Source organism: Lemur catta, chromosome 10, assembly GCF_020740605.2.
Source record: "Lemur catta isolate mLemCat1 chromosome 10, mLemCat1.pri, whole genome shotgun sequence".
NCBI lineage: Eukaryota > Metazoa > Chordata > Mammalia > Primates > Lemuridae > Lemur > Lemur catta.
In genome coordinates, this window is record NC_059137.1 from 86425234 (window position 1) to 86437245 (window position 12012).

General features: G+C 44.4%; 1 protein-coding gene across 1 annotated transcript in view; it reads left to right on the plus strand.

Annotated features, from left to right (window-relative positions):
• The first annotated feature begins 4440 nt into the window (after window positions 1-4440).
• SPIN1 (spindlin 1) overlaps window positions 4441-12012 on the plus strand; it is a 75819-nt gene continuing 68247 nt past the window's right edge. The window contains exon 1 of the mRNA XM_045562345.1: window positions 4441-4646. The gene's annotated coding sequence lies outside the window, so the exon portion shown is untranslated. The remainder of the gene's footprint in view (window positions 4647-12012) is intronic.

Genomic DNA, 12012 nt, shown 5'->3' on the forward strand with positions numbered 1-12012 from the left:
TCTGCTTTTTGTTCCTTGGTTGTGCTTTTTTTTTAGCCCCCTCCCCCCTATAAATACACTGCCCCCATTGTGGAGCAGAGGTCTCTTGAACCTCTTCTGATTCTGAGGGTTGCATGATTCATGAATTGTTCTTTGCTCAAATAAACTCTGTTAAATGTATTTTGTCTAATGTTTTTCTCTTATCAAGAAGAAGCTTTAGTGTGGCATCCAGTGGTCTGAGGCTTCCCGGGAAGTGAGCTGCACAGGCCCTGCCACTCAGGACTCACAACCCAGCAAGGGGATTGGGATGGTGGGAGACAGGGTCAGAGGTGGGGGCTGGGCCCAGGACTTGGTATGGCTCCTCTAGAGCACACCCGGGTTTATTTTTTAACCAATTACTTCCCCTGGAAGAATAACTTCTGTGTTGGAGTTGTGGTGTGAACAAAGGCCCTGAGTGGTCTTCTGCTGTGTCTCTAATGAACCCCTTCTCTAATCTGGCTGTGGCCTGGGCAGGGAGATACAGTAGGGAACACAGCAAAAGGGCTGCCCTCTGGGAGTTTACAGAGAAGGGATATGATAATGTGACAGAGGGCAGTATGAGGCATGGAGCATATTCTTGCCATCGCCAGCCTCCTGGAACGCCAGCAAGTGGGCAGACACCTGGAGAGGCTCCCAGAAGGGCTGGGGTGCTCTGAGTTTCTGACCCTTCTCTGCCTGTGCTCTCCTTATCCCTCTCCCTCTTTATGGTCTCACTGCTGACCATCCAGGCAGGTGCTGGTCACCACTGCCCTGACCAACAGCCCCAGTCCCCCATGCTTCTCAACTGTGGCTCTCAGTGAAGAATCTAGCCCTAGGGCCTTATCAGAACCAACACAGAAGAGCGGCCTCTGTCCCACTAAGGCCACCATCTTATCAGGATTCACACAGTAGGTGTCTTATTCCATTTTCTATTGCTTTTAACAGAATACCTAAAACTGTGTAATTTAAGAAGGAATTTATTTTTTCCAGTTATGGAAACTAAGAGGCCCAAGGTCAAGGGGCTGTGTCTGGTGAGAGCCTTCTTGCTGGTGGGAATCTGCAAAGTCCTAAGGTGTGCAGGGTATCACAAGGTGAGGGGACTGAGCATGCTCAAGAGCTCAGGTCTCACTCCTTATAAAGCCACCGTCCCACTCCCATGACAACCCATTAATCTGTGAATGGATTAATCCTTTTATGAGGTCAGAGCCCTCATGATCCAATTACTTTAAAGGTCTCACCTCTCAATATTACCACATGGGGATTAAATTTCAACATGAGTTTTGGAGGGGACAAATATTCAAACTATAGCATTAGGGTTGCCCAATCAGCATATCCATAAACCTAAAGCCACAGGGGGGTGGGGGAGGGAATGGGAGATTCAGCATGAACCCCAATCATATTGACAGCCATCACCAAGTTTGAGAATCCTGAGTGGTCCCAGCTTAAGGACCCTGGGACAGGTCAGAGGCAGACTGACTGATCTGGGAATGACCCAGGTAGCCACTGGGGAGAGAGTATCCTTACCTACAAGGTACCTGGTGGACCTTCAAGCTGACCCCCCTAGAGGTTAAGCCAATGCAAAGAATTATTCATGTGCTTGGTGTATACACTGAGTACTGAATACACTTTGTTGTGCTGAATAATTCTATGATAAATATAACTAATTTGATAAGGATCCCAAGGTTCATTTTCCAATTGTTATATCAATACCAGTGGGGTGAATATATCAAGTTTCACTTTAGATTTAACCCCTGCCCCCAATACCTTTGACATCTCTTCCTTCTCCCACTACATCACATCACAACTGTATTCATCCTTGGGGCAGAAATCCTTCTCCCCAAGTAGGAGCCCAGGAATCCTGAGTTAAAAGAGATATATATAGGTCTAGTATAGGCCAAGGCTTTTAAATGTCAATTTGTATTTAATAAGCTTGCTGCAGGAGAAAAAATATATGTAGGCCCTCTGACCCAATTTCCAGAAGTAGAGTGTGGTTGAGAAAGTATTTAAAAAAATTATATATTTGAGTTTCTGGAAATATTTGGTTAGCAAGTTGGAGGAGAACTGGGGCTGCCTGGGAAGTTGAATCAATGTGGTTTAGTACCGTAGAAATTCATAAAATAACTTGGACTCTGTCCAACTTTTTATTTTGAAAAGTTTCAGTTTTTCAAAAAAGTTGAAAAAACTGCACAATGAACACACATAGTACCTATCACCTAGGTTCACCAATTAACCTTTTGCTACACGCTTTATTTCCATATAAAATACCTCTGTTTCTGAGCCATTTAAAAATAAGTTGTACCCAGCAGGACTCTTGACTTTAAATGATTCAGTACTAATCTCCTAAGAACTACAGCATTCTTGTAAATAGTCATTGTCACACTCAAAAATTTAATGCTTTGATAATACTAACATATAGTGCATACAAAGTTCACCGATCCTCTCTCAAATCTCTTTCATAGCCTTTTCCTTCAATGCAGTGTTGGATCAAAGGTAACTTAATGGATTTAGTTGTGGTTTCCTTTGTCTGGATCAATTCCCTAGCTTGACTTTTTGAAGAGTCCAGACTCCAGTGGAATTGTTTTGTTGAATGTCTCTCAATCTGAACTTGTCTGATTTTTTTTCCCACTTTGATTAGACAGACATCCATTTTTGACATTCAACATACTAATAAGCAAGGCCTTAGATGTGGTTGAGATATTTATAACCCTGGAGCATGGCCCTTTCTGATACAGGGCTGGGTGACATTTTGGCCTATGGATTTTTGATAGGTCCCAAAGAGATCATCACTAGAGGCAAAATTTAAACCAGGGGCTGAGGAAGCGGGAAGGAGGTGTAGCAACACATTTGACTTTGGAGACATTTTTGGTTGCTAAGGTTGGGGGAGGAGGTGTGCTACTGGCATCTAGTGGGTAGAGGACAGGCATGCTGACAAACATCTGACAAAGCACAGAACAGCCTCCTTCCCTCCCTCCCCCGGAGCTGAGTTGCCATGTCCAAAGAATTATCTGTCCCCAAATGTCAATATCGCTGAGGTGGAGTAAACCAGGGGTCTCACCAATAACACTGAAGTGTTTCAATCAGGGGACTCTTTGGCACCTGCCTTCTTCCCATCGCTCCTTGTTCCTGAGATGCTCCACTATAGAACATTAAAGAGAGAGTATTTCTCCTCACCAATAACCCACTCTCTCCCTGCAAAATAACTAAATAATAAAACATTAAACACAAAATTGAAAACTAATACTTCACAATACTTGCAAACTGGTTAAGTGCAGTGATACACTTTTATATCTCCCTATTGAAATTAGACCTCTAGTTGGCTTGTGAACGTCCTGTGCCCACCAAGTGTGTCATCTGAGACAAGCACTTCAATTTGAGCAGGCACGTATCAATCTTTTATGGAAAAAAAGGTGCGAGTGAAATCCCAAAGAGCATAATAATTGTGCTGCAGTGTGAGTGCTTTCCAATAACATGTTCTGAAATTTGACCTGACAACACTTTGGGAGGCGGTTTATTATGACGAGGTTGCGCTGTCGCATTCGAGGAACCAGGTCGGTGACCGGGTCGAGGACACCGGGCTGGGGGAGGGAAGAGCGCCTGGCTCGATTCAGCCTCCAAGGCCCGCACTCCGCAAGAGTACAAACGGTTCTGGATGCTTCTCTCCCCCTCCTCTCCAAACAAAACCAAAAAAACACTCAGAAGGCATCTTAACTGAAACGGAAGTCAAATGAATTCACGTGCGATCATGGGAATTTCTGGCTCCTAACCTCGTGAAAAGCGCAGGCCGAGTTCTATTTGCGGTGGAGGTTGGAAACAGAACGTTTCTGGCCTTACTGAAGCCACATCCCGTCCCCACACAACCTGGGACAGGCCAGGTATTTGTAGGCGAGGCTTCGGAGTTTCAGCTAACCTGAGCCAGGCGTTCCTAGGGGAGGCAGCCTGCGGGTGAGCGGGGTGACGCCGCCAGTCTCCGCGCAGTGCGGCGGTGGAGGAAACGTCTCTTGAGGGAGTCACAGGAAGCAAATCCATTCTTTGAAAGGGTTGGCTGCTGCAGCCCTGAACTGGCGCGTTGGAGCTGGGCTGCGGCGTCCTCCGCGGTTCAGAGTTCACGGCCAAGCCACACGGCCCGGCTTCGTCAGTCTCCGCGGTGTGCGCGCCTCAGGACGACTAGCTGCTGAGGTCCCGGCACAAAGGGGGCCTGTCCTTTCTCGAGAGTTCTCCTACTGCACGGAAACGAAACCATTCCCAGACTGCCAACTTTCCGGGAGAAGCTGCGCCCCCACAGGCTCCAGGACTCCTGAGCGCAGCCCTCCGCCCAGCCCCGGCGCGCACCTGGCGGCCCCTGGCTCGCGCCCCGCCCTTCCGCGCGCCAGGTGAGCGGCGCCAGGGCTCGCCCTCTCAGGCCCCGCCCCTCCCGTATGCGCCTGCGCAGCGCCTCGCGGCCGGCGGCGCCGAACGCCGGGGCGGCACGGCCGTCGCAGTTCGGCGGGCGCAGTGCGCGTGCGCCCTGGCGGCTGGGGGGCGGGCGGCGGCCGCGGCGAGGGAGCGGGGGCGGGGAGGCGCCGTCTGGCTCGGGCTGGGGCCGGCGGGAGCTGGAGCGACCGACGGTGGAGCCCGTGGGGCCTGTGGACGGCGGCCTTAGCGGCCGGCAGGTGAGGCCCGTTCGGGACGGGCGTGGGCCGTCAAGGGCAGTGAGAGGCGGCGACGCGGGCTGGGGGGTTGGCGGGGGGTCGCGGCGGGCTGGCCAGGGGCGCAGGTGAGCGCGGCCCGCGCGGGGCCCGGCGGCGCATTGTCCGGCGGGCGGCGCCCGCATAGCGCCCCCTGCCGGCTAGGCCGCGGCGGGGACCGGGGCGGGGCGGGCCTGGGCCTCCGGGCGGGCGCGCGCTCCTTTGTTCGCCGGCCCCCCCACTCCTCCGTCCCCGCATTCCCACCGCCCCCCGCCAATATGGCCGCCGCCGCCCTCCGGACCCCGGTCCCCCGGCCGCCGCTGGCCGTTTAGCGCGCGCTTTGTTCGGAGCCGGGCGCGGAGGCCCACGGGCGGGGGGCGGCGGCGCTGCGCCGTCGGGAGCGGGGAGGGGGCGCTGCGCCAGAGCGCGGGCGAGGAGGGGGAACGTTGCATAATCCCCGGTCGGCGACGGGGGCGGGGCGGGGGGAGGGGCGGGACCCCAGCGCGGCGGGGCGGGTCGCCCCGGGGACGCGGGGCCTGCCCTCGGGCCACCGGTCCGGCGCTGAGGGGTGCCGCGGTCCTTTGCCAGTTGCGGGCTCCGCGGACGGGCGCGTTTCCACAGCGCCGGAACGCCCACCGGTAGTCCTCGCGCCCGCTCAGCCCTCTGCCCGGGGTGCCCACCTCCTCTCCGCCCTCCTGGGGGGCGCGGTGGGCCGGGTGCTTGCTTTCGAGAGAGACACGCACTTTCCCTCTCCATCATAAGTGACCTTGGATGTGCTCGGCAAGGAATGTGTTGAGATGAATTGTGCGATGCGGGAACTGCGCAGCGCCTCGGTTTGGCTTTCTTGGGCAGCTCCTTGCATTGACTGTGGGTTCTCGATTTTATAGAGGTTCGTTTTGAGTAATGGCTTCAGTAATAAATGTTCCCTACGCATCTCAAAGTTTGTTTAAGAAATTGTTTTTATGTTTATTTGCTTTTTATAATTTGTGAATTGGACTTCAGATTTTGGAGATTGTCCGTACACGTTGAAGGGTTTTTATTCTTGGTAAATACAGATGGTTTGGCTATTTTAGCGTGTCCATCAAAAAGCAATACAAGGTACATTTAAGTGTTTTAAAGGATTTCACTGTATAATGTGACTTGTGCCAAAGACGACATAGGTACTAAAATGCAAATACCTGTATGACTTTTTTTCTGTTCGAATTTTCTGGAAGGACCTCTGTGCAGTCTGAAAGGATTGATGGAGAGTACAGTAATTGTTTCCTACATAGCTTTGGTTAGGCAGTGAAAATTAAACCTAAACTTGGGGGTTTATACCTGTGTATATTGAGTTTGTGAACACTCTTTTAGAGGTGAAATTTTGGGTAGGACAAGTGAAAGGAAGCTTCTTTGAACCTCCCCACCCCACTCAGCTTTAGTTAATGGGCAAACACAAACAAATTGTAGTAGCTAGTAATTTACAGAACGGTCATTATCAGATTTGATAATTACATTTTAAGGTTGCACGGTATGTTTGTGTCAAAATTATGGGCAGTAGGTATATTCGTTTCTTATGAAAAATAAAGTAGGATTTTTAAATTTATAATCTTTGAGTAGCTGAATGGTTACTGTTAAAATGGTTATGAAATGGGTCAGGCAGAAGGGCCAGTATATGCCTTTAGTTATCTCTTCGTGCTTAATTTAAGATTTTTAAAAAAAGTTTTTATTGATATCCAGAATTTGACTTGTACTGACAGTGCCTTTAATTACTAGTTCAGAACAGAATAACAGTATAGGATGTCAATAACTTAATTTGGGAATTTCTGAAGCAGTGTTGCTTAAGGTGGCATTCTTTGTGATACAAGTTTAAAGAGATGCTGTGGGAGGAAAAAGGGTTCCTTGCTCACATAAGTTTGGGAAACAGTGCTATGGTTTTTTTTTTTTTGTTTGTTTGAGACAGAGTCTCACTAACAATGCTATATTTTTTCCTTCTCCCCTTAGGGTCACAGTTCACATTACCATTGGAGGCTCTGAGAAATATTGCCCTACTGTTTTCCATATTTGGTCCCACAACCTTTTTTGTTTTGTTTTTGGTGTGATTTCTATGAACACCATTGAAATCCAGGAAACCATAAAGTTGCCTGGAACAGCCATTTGGATATTTTGGTCATTGGTGTCTTTACAGTGTATCTTAGGTAATGGTGCCTCTGCCTTACTTGTAAACTGAGGTCATGATGTTGATGTGGTTTGTGTGTGCTTCTGTATTTTGTGGGTAGTACCTCAAATCTGGCTTTTTAGTGATAAGAATTATTAATTTGGAGTCTTAACTAGAAGAAATTTAATTACACTGTTTTCACTACGCAGTGACTTAATCTGCTTGTGCACACAGATACAACTTTACTGGCTTCACTCCCTAATTGCTAGCATCTTTTTTTCTAGTATGTTAGAAATACATGAAAAGGATACTACTGTTTCTGAATAGTTTATCATGTGGACTATTTAGAGGTTGAAAATTATGTCCTTGGGCATTTCTTTGATTTAACCTTTAATGGAATCTTAATTTGCTAAGGGTGTTTAAATGTAAATACTGTACTTTATTGTATTCTTAATTAAATGTTTTCTTTCCCTTTCCTTGAATGAAAAGACATTGGAAGAAGAGAAGCGACCATTTTGGCCAAATATTTTGTTCAATTTAGAAGACATAGTATTGTGAAAAGAATGTAGGCTCTGGAGTTAGACATGGTGTCGGCATGGCCTTCCAAGTCAGAACAGAATGGGTTGAAATTGAGCTCTACTCCTTACTGGTGCAAAGCCACATAACTGATTCATCATGCAGCCTTTTTAAACCTCAATTCCTTAGCTGTAAACTGGGATGAAACCTAACATATAATGCTATTCTGAGAATTAAATGAAACGGATTTGTAGGGTTCCCAGTACAGTTCCTGAAATATAGCTGCTGGTGCCAGTAAATGATTTCCTTCCCCTTTCTACTTTTGAACTTTGCTGTAGTTGTTAGTGTTTTTTTCATGTTGAAGTTAAGTTTTCTTTGTTGTGCCTCAGTATTCATTCCAATTTAATTTTAAATTAAAATCTCTACTGGGTGCCTATGTTGTGGCCTTAAAATTTTGCCATAAGCCCTTTCTAAACAAGTCACATTTGACTAAATATGTAAACAAAGATTTATCCTTAAGGACCTTACAGTCTGATAGGGGAGATACATGTGCATATAATGAGGGAATTCTGTACTGAAGAGTGTCTGGGAAGAGTTGATGCTACAGTAGGGTCAAGAATATTAGAGTAGGCAATGAAGGAAGTCTAGATGGAGGGGACAGCAGGGGTAAAGGCATGGAAAGAGAATCGAAGAGACCATCCGGGATTTGAATCCCAGCCAAAGGATAACCTTGTGTTACCTTTTACTCTTCCTGTGTGAGTGTGTTTACCTGTAATGGGGGATGAGAACACCCACTTCATCAGGTGTAAGCTTAATTGAGGTAAAGTGATCCTTAAGGCTCCTGGCATGTAGTAAGTGTCCAGTTGATGATGATGATGTTGCCACTAGTAACACCACCTGTAGTTTCATATGGCTGGTCTGTCCAGGATGAATTTGGGGCCACATTTTAAATTCTGCATATGACATTAAGATGGTTGGTGTTTATGGGTAGGGGGAAGTCACTAAAATGTAGGAATAGAGTTGGACCTGTGTTTTAGAACAGTATGGAGGGTGCATTTGAGGAATCTCCCAATGTAGGCTTTCTAGTTTCCAGAGTCTAGCCTGTTAAAGATAGATGCAAACGATATCATTTGAGTCAGGGGAAATTGGTCTGGACTCAGAATATTAAATGTTACTGTAAATGTTAATATGCTTTTTTTTTTTTGGAAGGAGGAGGGAGGAAGTTCTATTTAACATGGATATTATTTTATCCAAATGTTGAGTGAGTAGATAAAGAGACTAGTAAGGCATTTTTATATCATTTGAGATTTTCTTTTTTTTTTTTTTGAGACAGTCTCACTGTCTCCCTGGGTAGAGTACCGTGGCATCAGCCTAGCTTACAGCAACCTCAAACTCCTGGACTCAAGCAGTCCTCCTGCCTCAGCCTCCCAAGTAGCTGAGACTGTAGGCATGTGCCACCATGCCCTGCTAATTTTTCTATTTTTAGTGGGTGCAGGGGAGGCTTGCTGTTGCTCAGGCTGGTCTCCAACTCCTGAGCTCAAGTGGTCCTCCCGCCTTGGCCTCCCAGAGTGCCAGGATTACAGGTGTGAGCCACCACACCTGGCCTTGAGATGTTTTTAGATTGTAGTAGTATTTTTAAAAAAATAGGCGGAACCTTTTTTTGACCTAGATTATATTTGTTTATAGTTGTTTAGTTTGCCTGTAGTTATATCCTTATAACTTAAGTTTAATGTTTGCACCTGTTTACAGATGGTTTAACTAATCATATCATATATCTGAATTACCAGATAATTAGCCTGAGATGGGTCCTGATAGGCAATAAGGAGAGAAAAGAATGTCCTTTTTCTTGCTTATGGAGTTTTGTGATGAGTGGGAACAGGGAGCGAGTTGAGTTACTTTCTCTTTGCTTTCTCTCTTTTGAGGATCATTGTAGGCCCATGGATTTTTATGTATGCAGTGTATTTCATTTTAATCAAATAGTCATTGTTTTTCCTTAGCTTGTCACAAGTTAGGCATATTGAGGTCCTTTCAAGCTAGTGCTCTTTCCTTTGACATATGACATATTGATCTTTGAAGCATTTCTGGCTTTCTGACACAAGATGTCTGAGGTTTGCTTTGTGCTTTTCCTGCCAAATACCTATCAGCCATCTCTTTCAGCTCCTTTTGTTGAGGAGTGGAATTTATATACCAAAATTTGGGTGCTGTGCTTCCTTACTACTACTGCGATGCCCCTGCTTTCATTTGACAGACTTGGGACATACATAATTTTGATTTTGTATTGATATTTCTAATTAAAATTTAATATCACTGGATTTTTGAGTTTATCCTTTTTTCTCTAACATTAAAAATTTGTGTTCTTAGCAACATTAATATAACTGCTTTATCAATATAAATGTAGTAGTTTGAAAATAACACCAATAACAATAAAGCAACTGTGGGTTCATATTTGGTTATGGTTCTTTTTGTCCTCACAGTGTACCACATAAGGATGTGCAGTTGATATTATGAATTACAAAGCAATTTGAAACTATTTTCTCTCTGATTATGTTACCAGTTTGATAATTAATTTGGTTTATTTGCCTGAAATTCTTAATGATTAAAAATTGCTTTAATTTATTTAATTTTTCAACATGTAGAACATTTATGTAGTTCAAAAATCAGAAATGTATTAAAAAGTTATGTTCACAGCCTCACTTCTGTCCCTCCACTGGTTCCTCTTGTAAAGTTTCTGCTTTATTCTACCAGTGCTTCGTTTTTGCAAATGTAAGCACATGGGTATATTTTCGTTTTTCTTTCTTACACAATAGATAGCAGGTTGTATACACTGTTCTGTTTCTTTTTACTTAATATATTCTGGAGAGCATTTCACAGAAGCCCGGCATTCTTTTGTGCTTGCAACTCATCTCCTAATGGTGAACATTTGGGTTATATTCTGTTGGTTGTTGTAAATATTGCTTTAGGGAATAACCTTGTGCATATATTGTTTTGTATTTGTGCTGATACAGCTTTAAGATAGTGAGATTGTTGGGTAAAAGGTAACTACATTTGTAATTTTGTTAGTGTCAAAAAATTACATTTAAAAAAGGCAGATCTGATCATGTCATCCTTTTACTTAATTAAAACTCAGTGGCTTCCCAGTGCTTTAAGGACAAAACTTCATAAGGTGATCTCAAGGGTATACATATGGTCACGCGTCCCTTAACGATGGGGATACGTTCTGAGAAATGTGTTAGGCAGTCCTGTCATTCTGGGAATATCGGGGAGAGTGCTTACACAAACCTAGATGGTATGGCCTACTACACATCTAGGCTATGTGTTATAGCCTATTTATTGTACCTAGGCTACAAACTTGTACAGCACATTATTGAATACTGTAGGCAATTGTAATACAATAGTATTTGTATATGTAAACATAGAACAGGTACAGTAAGAGAATGTCATAAAAGATAAAAATTGTACACCTGTGTAGGGCACTTACATGAATGGAGCTTGTAGGGCTGGAAGTTGCTCTGGGTGCGTCGAGGAGTGAGTGGTGAGTGAATGTGAAGGCCTAGGACATTACTGTACACTGCTGTAGACTTTATAAACTCTGTACACTTAGACTACACTAAATTTATAAAAAAAATTTTCAATAATTAACTTTAGCTTACTGTAACTTTCTTAGTTTATAAGATTTTAAGTTTTTAAACTTTTTGACTCTTTTATAATAACACTTAGGTTAAAACAGCCTCATTATAATCTTAGGGGACCACCTCATCAAGCAGTGCATGACTTTTTCCTTTTGGGCCTCAGCCTCATACCGTATTTCCCCTTGTTTTCTTTGCTTCAGCTGTGTGAGGCTTCCTTCAGTCTCCTGAGCTCACCATCTTCACCAGGGATCTTGGCACTTGTTCTTTTCCTCTGCCTGGAATGCCTGTCTTTGCTTGTTTCAGTTGCTCCTAGTCTTCCTTTAGAGTTTGGCTCAAGCATCACTTTTTGATGAAAATTTTTTGGTGTGTGTTTGCAGATTTTCAGAATAAAAGTGAAGATATTGGTCTCTGCTGATATCCATCATCCACTACAACAACCATCAGTTTTCTGAAGTTCTTGAATTTTTTTATTGACCTCGTTGTTGTCAGGTCCTCCTGGTGCTTATCAGAATCATAGCCTTATATTAGTTTATATAATTTAATTTTAGTTTTCCAAAAAGCTGAGATTTATGAAAGCAAAGACTCTTCCTTTTTTTGCACATAATTACTTTTCTGTTACTAGCTCAGTGTCTGGATGGTGAGTGCTCAAACTACCCTGTGCTGTAACTAGAATTAAATAATGAGGAAATTGAGGCTGTGCAGCTGGTTAAATGTCTGGTCTTCTCTGCAGGTGTCTATCATATAGTGGTTATTAAGTAAACATTTGTTAAATTTAGTTTTTTTTTTTTTCAGGATCACATAGAGAAACAGAACCATTAGGATGGATAAAGAAAAAAATATATGAGGGTGTGTGTATATCAGTTATGGGATTTGTTATGGGGATTTGAGTTCACACAGTGTAGGAGCTAGCTAAGCAGTTTGCTGGTGCTGGAGTTTGAAGTTCAGAGGGCAGACGTTTGGGAAAGGAAGATGGATGTAAAGTGGGGAACAATAAGAATAAGCTGGAAGCCACAGGCAGGATGAATGGATAGCCATGCCATTTCCAGTTGCCTGTGACCCTGGTTGTGTGAGT